The 11,933-nt window shown below is 44.4% G+C and overlaps 1 protein-coding gene across 11 annotated transcripts in view; it reads right to left on the reverse strand.

The window, feature by feature from the left end:
* TENM4 (teneurin transmembrane protein 4) overlaps nucleotides 1–8,813 on the reverse strand; it is a 634,039-nt gene extending 625,226 nt beyond the window's left edge. For 4 of the 11 annotated variants that reach the window (XM_042779058.1, XM_033052858.1, XM_042779055.1 and 1 more), the window contains exon 1: nucleotides 125–466. The gene's annotated coding sequence lies outside the window, so the exon portion shown is untranslated. Of the gene's footprint in view, nucleotides 1–124; nucleotides 467–8,656 lie in introns of those variants that run through there. The other 7 variants (XM_033052869.2, XM_033052868.1, XM_033052865.2 and 4 more) reach the window with 3 other exon arrangements.
* Nucleotides 8,814–11,933: the final 3,120 nt, after the last annotated feature.

An 11,933-nucleotide genomic window follows, 5' to 3' on the forward strand; every position in this document is an offset into this window, starting at 1 on the left:
GGGAGCTTCTCCCCAGCCCCAGCCTGTGTGAGTGGCTGTTTGGTAGGAAGAGGGAAGGGGGAAGGGAAAATTCAAGAGACTCTATGGCATAAATACACTTCTCAGAGGAAAAAGCGAAGCTTACCATGTCTGCAGCTTCCCCCCACCGAAATGCCACTTCTCTGTCCAGCGATCCCAAAGTGGAAACTACAGGCAGGCACCGGAGCTCATCTCCGCAAGCAGCTCAGATTCACCGCTGCCACCCCCAAAAATCAAAATCAAAATAAATTAAAAAAAAAAAAAAAAAAAAAGAACAACGACTGGTCCAGTTTCTTTCCTGACAGGAATCGTCCTGGTAGGACTGCCCAAAATAAGCAGCTGCAATCCAAAGGCTTTATTTAAAGCTTCCCCCCTCCTCCTCCCTCTCTCCGTGCCTCGCTCGCTCTCTCCCTCTCGCTGTTACACACAGAGAGAAAGAGAGACACACACAGGTTACATGAATGGGAGGCAGGAGCCGGCGCTCCCGGCTGGAATGACAGGCGCACATGCGGCTGCCCACCCCAGCGGCGTGGGAACAGCTCGGACACGGCTGCGGATCGTGGAGAGGGGCACGGGGTGGGAACAGGCATGGGCTTCAGGGCATGGACATGGCAGAGACACGGGGCCGGGGAGGACACGGGCGTGGACGTGGGGCTGGGGAAAATACGGACATGGGCATGGTCACGATCATAGAGTAGACATGGGCCAGGGGTGTACACAGACATGGCCATGGCATGGCATGGCATGGGGAAAACACAGACATTGGCATGAGATGGGAATAGGCACCGGCATGGTGCAGTCGTGGCATAGGCATGGATCAGGGGAGAACACAGGCATAGGCATGGCATGGGCATTGGGAGAAGGGCATGGGCATGGCACGGGCATGAAGGGGATATGGGCATGGAGAGGGGATGGACAGGGCTACGGGGAGGGGATGGACCTGACGTGGGCATGGACAGATGGGCATGGCGATGAGATGGATCAAGTGTGGACATTAGAATGAGAAGGAAATAGGGACAGGAAAGGATGTGCTTGGGTAAGATAAGAATGGGTTGGTCTTGGGCATGGAATAGGCATGGGGATGGGTTGGAATAGCATTGGCTTTAGCATGAGAATGGAATGGGGATCAGGATGGAGGCAAGAGAAAAGTGGAGATCTTCCTCAGGTGGTGCCTTCATGTCCTGGCCATGGTGAACCTCCCTCTCTTCTTGAGTTCAGGTGGGCTCTAGTTTCAGCACACATCTAGAGGAGGAGGAAATCCTTGCTTCTCCTGTGCCTCTAGTTAGGCAGCTTGCATAATGTCTTGCTTTTGGGGTCAGGGAGCATCATCCACAATGGCATCAGGAGATGACATCACTATCATTATCAATTACTATTACTACATTTTTTAAAAAAATTTTTACAGATTTGTGCTGTTTGACAATTAAAATCAAATTCTCAGAAAAAAAGCCTACAAGATTTAAGGTTAGTTCTTCTTGAGGAGGAAGATCAGCGCTAGCAGTTTCTGCCTTTTATTTATTGGAGAGGGGAGGATTGTTTTGGTTTTATCTGTCTTTAAATTTTTTGACAGCAGTGACAAGAAATTAGGGCTTTCTAATGCTGTTGTTCAACATGTTCTGAAGAAAGAAAGGGTCATGGTGTTGCTAACTGTCAGGCCCTGCTACTGCTTCACTGCCTGACCTTGGGCATGTCCTCAATAACTTATCCCTGTCAGGATATATCACCCATTCCCATTTACACTCAGCCTATCATTTTCTCATTCACCAAATAATCACATTTTTCTCTTTTGAGTCCCTCCTCAAAGTTTACTTTTACAAAACTTTTCAGCAACAGTCTCTACAGGGCTTGTGTTGACATTACAAATCTTGGAGTCACACTGGATTCAGCCCTAAAACCACATTGTAAGAGGAGTGCTGAACAAAATGGGTTTCAGTACTTCATGCGGTGCTCTGAGCTCCATGGGAATCATCCTCTTCATGGCATACCTTTAAGTCAGCCAGGTGTGAGTCTGCTGTGGTCTGACTTTTTCTCCTGTCCTAAAATTTCTAGCCTTTGTGGGAAGCAAGAGGCAAAATATGTGTTTTGTTCCAAATTCAGAAATCACAGTAAAAAGGCACACAGCAAATCAGAACATCATCCTGAAACAACAGAGTCCTTGACATAAAGGTCTGCTTTGCAAAACAGCTGCTGCTGTTCTCTGTTTTTTTTTCAGACATACATATTAAAAATGAAATATATTTGCACTGGCCTTATTACCTCTGGAATATATTCCACGTCAGGAATCTAGACTCTAGACAAAGGTAATTTAGGTCTCTGGAAGGAAAAAGTTTAACTGAGAAATACATATATTGTTAGGAATAGACCTCATCTAAATTCAATGGTAATTGTATAAGCCTTTCAAAAATCATACAGTATGCAAGCTTCCAAAATTTCGGAACAAGAAACATTTCCATTTAAATGCCAAGAAGCAATTTTTCCTCTCTTGTTCAATACTAAATCAGTCACATGAGCAGTTTGTATTTGATTTTAGAAAGGAAATGGAACATCTTCTCTTCCAATTACATATAACTTTTTCTTGTTCGTAGTGCTCTTAACAGTTAGCATTACTTTCCTGCAGTTTTGAAACATTCAGTTGATACACCCATTCACCCTGGACATTTTTTTTTAAACTCAAGTGACATTATTAAGAGAAAATCAGTAAACCCAAGTGGAGTTTATTTGAATGCTGTTTACTTGAATTCTAGCAGGTAAATTCAAGTTTAACAGGTCAGCACTGTTTGTGTAATTGGCCTTTCTCTGTTAACAGAACTAGACAATAATGCTCCTGGAAAAAAAAAGAACAATAGTAATTTAATGAGGAAAAGCGACTGCTTAGGAAAATCCAGCTCCTGCTTCAATTCACAGTGAATTACTGTGGTCACAGAGGTGTGCTGCATACCAATTTGGAGCATATTTTCTGAAGAAGCACATTCAAAGTATCAGTGTTCATCAGCCTGTCACGTTGTGCCTGTGTCCTGCACCCCAGCAACTTTGCACTTTGAGAGCAGTAACTATTGAGTCAAGCTCTCCTCCACGCAGTGTTTGCTAAGAGTTTGCAAAGAAACCACATCTGTGGGACAAGAAGGTGAATGACAAGACTGATGCACGAGCCTGTTGGACCTTGTGTGCCAGAGAGCAAGGACAGCAAATCCTGGGGCTACCACTCCAATTAGCACTTAGTGCTTGTGTTTCCATGTTGACATTCGCTCCAACAAAACAATGAAAACACCTTTTGTAAAGTCCCCATTCATCAAGTAAAAAAAGTAGCAACCTCTGGTGGTCAAAGGCTTCTTGCTGGCCAAGTTCAGCAGCAGCTGGTTTGGTGAGCCTTTTGCCTTAGGGGAGACATCTCCTAAGGGGTTGCACTGCTTGACAGCCACTACTAAAGATTTTAATTTTTTTTTCTACATCCAGGAGAATAATCCAGAGGGAAAACCCATATATTTCAATCAATGGAAGTGAAACCATTTGCCTTTCAGAGACTATAAAATACACACACCAGGGTTCAATGCTCTTTTCTACTACTCCAGAACATTCTTAAGGGGAAATCACTCTTTTCTTGATGAATGTGCAATTCAAATGTAGAAATATGCCATTCTTCATGCTTGCTCCGTAGGGTGCAAAATGATTTCTGTAATTAAACCCTTTTTGCCAACATTTCCTGATGAGAATATATTTTTTCCTTTTTTTTCTTTTTTTTTTTTTTTTTTTTTTTTAAACACAAGAGGAAAAGCCATGTACAAAAGGGTTTGCAAAACCAGGTCGGGAGTGTTTGACCTTTAAGTGTCTATTTGAATAAGCTATTTTGTTTAAAAGGTGCATGAGGATGAGGATGAGGAACATGAATAAGGGCTGCAGCTTAAGTTTCCAATCAGGCACTGCTGAAAGAAATGGCTGCAGGAGAAAGAAAGATATGGGTATCACTGCTAATATTAGTGTAGCTATTAGGGAATATATTAGCACTGGGAACACACAGTCCAGTGTTCAACAGACTTTAGCAGCCCCAAGTGTGTAACCAGGGTCCGTGTGGGGATCATGCTGAAATGTGTGCTACGGCATCAGTGCTGCACTGGTTCCCATGGCAGCTAGATCAAAGAAATCCAGCTTCTCTGATACATATCAAGCTGTGAGGGGCAGTGTAGACAAAATTGGAGTCAATTAAGAAAAGCACCTTGTGAGCTTTTGTAGAACTTGGACCTGAAGCCCACAAGACATTGCTTGCCATCACAGCTTGGGCCATGTAATATACAGAGATCAGGAAATGGGACACAGTTTTTTAGCCACCTACATGGTTAAGGGGTGAAACTCCATTCCTGGGTGATAGATGGCAGGACTGAACCAGAGCTGGATGCAGAGCTGAATCCTGAAGTTCCCACCTTGAGTTATGTCTCTCTGACAAAGCTCTTGAACAATGTGGTGGAGCAGAAATCACTGGTGCTCTTTATCAAAAGCAGGATTTCCTTCCACTTTCTTCTCACTCCATGAATTCCTGCAGCTCAAATCTGTCTGCATTGACTAGAGAGATGTCTCCACTACTGGTACCATGAGATTATGTTCAGATTGGGGATGGAGAAATGTTATCACATATTGAATCACAGAATTATTAAGATTGGAAAAGACCAGTTATTGACCCAGCACTGTCAAGTCCACCAGTAAAGCATGTCCTTAAGTGCCACATCCACAAATCTTTTGAACATTTCTGAGGATGGTGATTCCCCCATTTCCCTGGGAAGCCTGTTCCTATATCTGATCACTTTTCAGTGAAGAAATTTTTCCTAATATCTAGTCTAAACCTCCACTGGCACAACTTGAGGTCCTTTCCTCTCATCCTGAAGACTTTTTCCTTTTGTAAGTCTTTCCTTTCATTAGCAGATTTTCAATAGGCTGCTAAAGGCTGGAGAGGGTCATTCTATATTGACTGTGCCTTTTGTAGCATCTCAGTGGATCTTAAGTCTGGAGAAAAACAGAACTGAGCATCTACCCACCGTACTGGGTCTCATACCCTTCCTTTCTTTCCTTGCAAACCACCAATGTCTGCTGTCATACCTGAAAACAAGCGGAGGCATACGATGGAGCTGAGAGTCTGCTCCGACTGCTTACTCAGGAAAAGTTCCCATCAAGTGAATTGGCCATTTGCCTGAGTGAATATTGCAGGATTCGGCCCATATGCTTCTCAGCTCTTATATTTGCATAGTGCAGAATATGCTTACAGTACAGTGCCAATAAAACAAAACTATATACAGTTAAGCACAGAAAAACCAAGAGTACAGTTAATACCATTTACAAACAGCAGCTGAGCTCTGCAGCTGACATCCAGGCTTATAGACCATGCTCTGATGTGGGTAATATGCACAAGACAATTATTTATAGGCAGTTAGGTGGAAGGTCCTGTAAGTGCATAGGTCTCTAGTCTCCTTTCCCTAAGCCTATGACATTCTTTTTCCCTGTGTATTGTTTATATTTTAACTCTGTAAATATGTCCCGTCCTGTCCCGTCCACCCCCCTTTTTTTTTTTTCTTTTTTTTTTTTTTTCTTTTTTTAACCTAAGGAAAACATTTCAGGAGGCCACTCACATGGAAGACAATTGTTCGTGTATTAAGTGTTCTGGGACTGTGCAAACATACTATATATACCATATGAAGTGAGCTTCAAATGAGATGTTGGTTCATTCAGTCTACTGAAATAGAATGATGTCTCTCTTATCACCAGAAATTCCAGTGGTGTCTTAGGAAGAAGAAAGATCTTCATCAAGAAGGTGTAGATTATATCAAGAATGATATAAACTGCTCAGAGGATCAAATTACACCTTTTCAAAAGCATGTATTCCTCCCTAAAAATCTAAAGCATGGGCTTTTTTAATCCAGGGATAGGATAGAATATTTCTCAATTCACAGCACATGATAAAACAGCCATGAACAACTGTAATATAATACATCTTCAGTACAATTGACCATAAGTATATTAGAAGAACCTCAAAAAAATAATTACTCTATTACCACACTGTGACTTCACATTCTATTTTGTTCACCTCACTGTACAAAACAGACGGAATTTATGACTTTTATATTTTTAATAATAATGGAATATTCAAGATTTCATATAGAAACCTGGCTACCAAGGTAATAGGTATATATAAGAACCTATTTAGAATAGCTGTGTGAATAGGAATTGCCATTAAATTACAGTGAAATACTGGAGTATATCAAACAATATAAAATAAAACTTAGAAGGCCAATCTGTAACCTTATTCAAGTCATAACCTCATAATGAAGAAGACTTTTTTTCTGATAAAGTCTTCTGGTTTAGATGCATGTGGGATATTTCTTAATTCTCCTATAAGGCCGCATACCTAGACTAACTTTGTCATCACTCCAGATTTATGCCTGTGGAATAGCAAAATTCATAATACAGTAGTTTCACGAATACAAGCCGCACGGATTATAAGCCGCACCCCCGGTGCCTCGACAATGTTGCTGTCTTTGTCAATAGATAAGCCGCACCCCGAATATTAGCCGCACTTTCGTTCGTCGCGAGAATCCGTGCGCAGCTTTCACAAATTGGCCAATTAGTAACAGGATCGCGGCATAGCGGGCTTTACTGGCTCGGGGCGGGGCCAGGAAGGCTCGGCCCGCTCATGGTTGCCGACGGGGCCGGGTGGCCCAGCTCAGCGCCACGGCTCGGCGGGGCTGGCCGGCTGGTGCTGCCGCCGCCGCCGGGCTCGCTGGCCCCCCTCTCCCGTCAGCACCGCCCCGCTGCCGCGTTCGCTCGCCCGGCTGGCAGGGCTGCCGCCGCCGGGCTCGGCGCCCGCCCCGCGGCGCTTTCGCTCGCGGCGGCACTTTCGCTCGCGGCGGCGGCGCTTCGCTCGCGGCGGCGGCGCTTCCGCTCGCGGCGGCGGCGCTTCGCTCGCGGCGGCGGCGCTTCCGCGAGCGGCGGCGCTTCGCGAGCGGCGGCGGCGCTTCCGCGAGCGGCGGCGCTTCGCTCGCGGCGGCGGCGTTTCGCTCGCGGCGGCGGCGCTTCGCGAGCGCCGCTTTCGCTCGCCCCGCCGGCAGGGCTGCCGCCGCCGCCACCAGGCTCGCCGGCCGCCCCCTCCCGTCTGCACCGCCGCCGCGTTTCCTCGCCCTGGCCGGCACTGCAGGCCCCCGCACCGCCGGGCTCCCCCACGCTGCTGGCCCCGATTATGCTGGGCTTCCCCCGCTGCCAGGCAGCCCCACCCGCCGGCCTTCCTGCTTCTGCCATGCTCCCCTGCACTGCTAGCCCCAGTTCTCCCGGGCTCCCCCGCCATGCTGGCTCAGGCTCTGCCGCCCGCCCCCACACTGCTGGCCCCGCCTCTGCCAGGCTTTCCCACCTCTGCCGGGGCCGGCCGGGCTCCAGCTTGGCTTGGGGCTGCCGCGGGCTCTCACTTCCGTGTTGGCAGCTTTTAGAATTTTGTTAATAGATTAGCCGCCCCGGAATATTAGCCGCACTTCCGGGTTTCCACCAAAATTTTGGTCAAATTGGTGCGGCTTGTATTCGTGAAATTACTGTAATAGTCCCATTCATATGCTAGATGCTCTTGGGAAATGAAAAGCCTGTTATTTCAATCGTAGAGAGTCTCAGTCTTACTAAAAGAACCAATCTGGAGACATCTTTGCCCTTTACAGAATAACATCTAAGCCAGCAGAATAAAGTCCCCACTTCCCCAGTACCTTCACTTTTGGTATCTCCTTTTCATGTGTTGAACCAACCATTGACTTCTGAGATGGAAAAGTACCCACATTATTGTATGACAACAGAGAAAAAGGTGATCTTGTGGTATTGGCACAGCAGATATGAGTACAATGACTGGCTCTGATACACACTTCCAATCCTTGTTAACTTTTTAGGACTCAACCCTGAGCCTGTCTCACAGAATCCTCACCAGAGCAGTAAGCAGCATCAATATTCCCTGCCTCCTGCCTGGGTTGCCTCCATCAGCTGTCACCACTCACAAGCAGGGAGGGATCGAGCTCTGTTCCCACTTTCTGCTCTGTCCTCCAGATAAATTGTGTTAGTTTACTGGCAAAATTTAGTTTTTATTATTATTTGCACTTCAGAGTCAATATGGATAGGGAAGAATAAGCTGAAATATATGCCTTTTGCATCCTTAATAACAGCATGGCCTCTCCGTAGCTACGTGACAATTCCCTAACACTTCATTTAACAGTAGCAATTTATCATGTTGCTGTATCAGTGAAGTAGTTCAGTATCCCAAATTTACAAGAAGCGCTGCTCTGTGTGCCTATTTGTACTGCTTATTTCAAGACAGACCAACAGACTGAGTGCTAGCGTTCAGCTTGGAAAATCCAGGTTCAGTTCCCTGGCGTAGTGAAAGAACTGTCTAGGCTTCAGTTTCCTTGGTATAATATACAGACAAAAAATACTTCCTCACTTTATCAGATGTTGTGAGGGCAAGTGCATTAAAGACTGTGAGTCTCGCCAGCACTCCAATAGCCACAATTATCTCAAATAGATACGCACAGTGCAAGTACAGTGATATTTAATACATACCCTATGAGTGCAAACCACGAGTCAGGGCTGATAGGAATACAAGCCATGCTAAGGAGTTAAAAATGCTGCTTACCTGTGTGTTCTTGCCTGGCTCATGCTCCATGGAAGTTTGTGTGTCAGAAATTGGCTTCGGCTCTCGGTCGCGATGGAGTGCGGCTGCTCAAGTCAGGGGATTTATTTCAGTCGTACACTCCTGAAGGCAGGGGCCCATTGTCTGCGGTGAGACACTCAATCTGGAAGGGAAAGAATAAAAGGGCTCCAGTGTGTAAAGTCATTCATTACAATCTGGAATGAACAAGGAAATCAGTGGGGTTGCTGGAGGTTAAGAAAGGGTAGAAATTGGTCTTTTATCATTGAAATGCCATAAGAAAAAAAAATTACGCAAAGTAAGGGATATAATCCTGCACATCTCTACTTGCATCTCTTGCCTTTATTCATTGCAAGGGGTCAAAAAGAAACAATCACGTACATTTGCAGGACCAGATGTTAAATTCATTTATAACAGAATTTCATAAGCAAGCAACTTCTTTTTCCTTGGACAGAACTCCAATGAAATTTTGATACGACCTTTATATACTTTCAGATAAAATAAGATTATTTGGATTGCCATACTACATAAGTAAATTTTCTACTGTAACTTCAGATTCAAAGGGATGAGAACATCCTTCAGAAGTCAGCAAGTATTTTTGAAGATTGGATCTAGTGTTCTTTTAAGAGGAACTTTTGTAGTGGAAGAAAAGTAAAAGGATTGATTACAAAGCTTTCAGTACTGAAGGTGCATCGTATCACTGGAAAGTGTGGAGTGAAAGTTGTTCTGAAAAGCTCCAGTAGCATCTGTGCTTATTTTATTGTGCTAGTTACCCTTGGCTATGATAATTTTATGCACAGCATCAAAATCACGAGATGTTTTCATAGCTATCCAACAAATTTAAATAAAACTGTGTGAGCAATACAATTGCTTTCTAAAATACAGTAATTGACATTACTTTCTGAAACTCTTTACTCTCTCCATTTCAGGACTGTCCATGTTGCAGTGAGCATCCACAACCCAACATCCAGACTTCAGATGAATGCGGCAGTGAGGACAGCTCAAAGCATGCTTGCTGAGCAACAGTTTTCTGAGCAGGAAATTGGATTCAACCAAGGGTTCCCACCCACATTCCTGGCAGGAATTCCATAACCTCTGGAGCCATATTTTTTCATATATCAACTCTGCAGGTGATAATCCTCTCAATTAAGGCTTTTCACCTTCCACTTCTTTTGCATTCCCCACCTCACATGGTAGGTCACTGTGGGACCGAGGCTGCTACAAATGAAAGATGCTATAAAAATTACCATTTAATAAAATAAAATGGCTAAATAAAACAGGTAGTTGATTCTACAGACTATTACTCACTTGTGAGTCTAACAGAGATCAGTCCAAAACCTATACTGTGCACTACTACAACTAAACCCCAGAGAAAGGTCGCAGAGGTAAAATACCCTGCCCATGGAATTGGGTTTGGAACTAGATGATCTTTAAGGTGCCTTGCAATCCAAGCCATTCTGTGAGTCTATGAATTTTTGCTGTAGCATTTTCATACTTAGTAACTACACATTTAGAAAATGAGGTTAAGTGGTGGGTTTTAGGACTCAGCAAGCAGTACATTTAAAACTGGTATTTTTTCTTATTTGAAATCCCCAGATGTAGAGTATGTAGCCTGTTAGACTGATCATGCCTGATCCAGCAATTTTCAGTGTGCAGCTGTGTCAGAGGATTGGTTCAAATGATTTTCAGGGCAAGGGACTACAACCTTAATGTTACTTCATTTACCCTATTGGGCTGGGTAAAGAAAATATCAGAAAGTCTTTCATGAGCCTATTGGGTGAGATTAGGAAAGGCCACATGAATGCCTTTAAATGACAATACACAAAGGACTAATGAAGCTAGTGACAAATCTGCCTTCCTTTCCCTTTCCCTTTTGAATGTGTAGCTATGTCAGTCTGCTGTGAGTTTACTTGAGACAGAGAAGGACTTGAACTCACACCTGCAAAGCAATATAAGGTACTTCCCTTACTGGTCCTCTGCATCTCTCTGCAGGAGTGTATGACACTTGACATCTGTTAATGAGGGTTATAATCTCCCCTGTCCATCCTATAACCCTGGACTAGTAGTGCTTAGACCCAATGGCCCCTTTTCCTAAGGAAATAAGGCTTTTATAGGAGTGCTGTCTGTCCATCTGGCTCTCCATCTGTCAATCCTGTGCCCAGCAATGTATTCTGAACCTGGCGGCTAATTTCACCCCATTCTCTAGAGAGGTAAAAGCTTAAAAGATATAAATATCCTACATACATTATGAAAATCAGTGGCGTGTGAGACAACGGCAAAGCACAGCTCACGTGAGTGAAAGGCCATGGTGTAAGCTCGTTAGCTAATTGCTTTGGCTTGGGCTGCCAGCTGGCCGGTCAGTACATGCCAACCAGCCGGCTCAGCTACCTGCGAGTGACTTCTTGGATCTTCACACGATGCACCTGGCAAGCCAGCAGAAGAGAGGAGATCTTTGTAGAGGTTTGCACAGGGATAGACAAAAATGGGAAAGAAGACATGCCAGAGGCTGTGGTTGAAGAGAAAATGGTGTTATTGAAGGGGAGAAGAAAAGTTGGAGGGTGTGATTTTGTGTGGAGGAATATATGATTTAAGATGTTAATAGAGTGACTTGGTTGTTCACCCTGTCTTGAAGCACAGGGTTCAATTTAATATTTTGAGTGAGAACTTTCCTTTCCTTTTATCTTCAGAGCTTTAAAACAACCACTCTGTTGAAACTAAGGTCCTTATAATCCTATACCTTTTTGCAGATGGTTGCAATTAAGGAAAGAGCAGAAAACAGCTCATGGAATGAGCCTTATTTATCCCTCTTCACAGCTAAAAAACAGAGGTACCAAAAGACAAACTGGATTGCATTTCGAAAGCCCAATTTAAAATGCTCCCGGTAAAGGCATACAGTAAATTTGTCATGGTGTTAAAGCCAGAGCATCCAGTCTCCAAATCTCTGCTGCTGGAATTTCCTTGGTGTACATGGCAGCAGAGTTGCTCTGCTCACCTCTGTGTTCAGCTGACAGTTGCTGTGTTTGGGTGTGAATTACTACACTTGCTCTGTCAGTGGAGAATGAAGCCCTACTTCTGGCTTGGTTCTACCATCAGTTAAACAGATCCTACTGCCTCTCCTCTTTGAAGTACATTTTGGGATTATTTAGTGCCATTTCACTGCCAGAACACTTTTTTCCCCATTCCCCTGCTCCCTCACCCCCTACATTCCTTTCTGGTTTTGATGCATGTTCAACCACAGCCTAAGAGATAAAGAACAAACGTT

The sequence above is a fragment of the Catharus ustulatus genome, chromosome 2 (genome assembly GCF_009819885.2).
Source record: "Catharus ustulatus isolate bCatUst1 chromosome 2, bCatUst1.pri.v2, whole genome shotgun sequence".
NCBI classification, from domain to species: domain Eukaryota; kingdom Metazoa; phylum Chordata; class Aves; order Passeriformes; family Turdidae; genus Catharus; species Catharus ustulatus.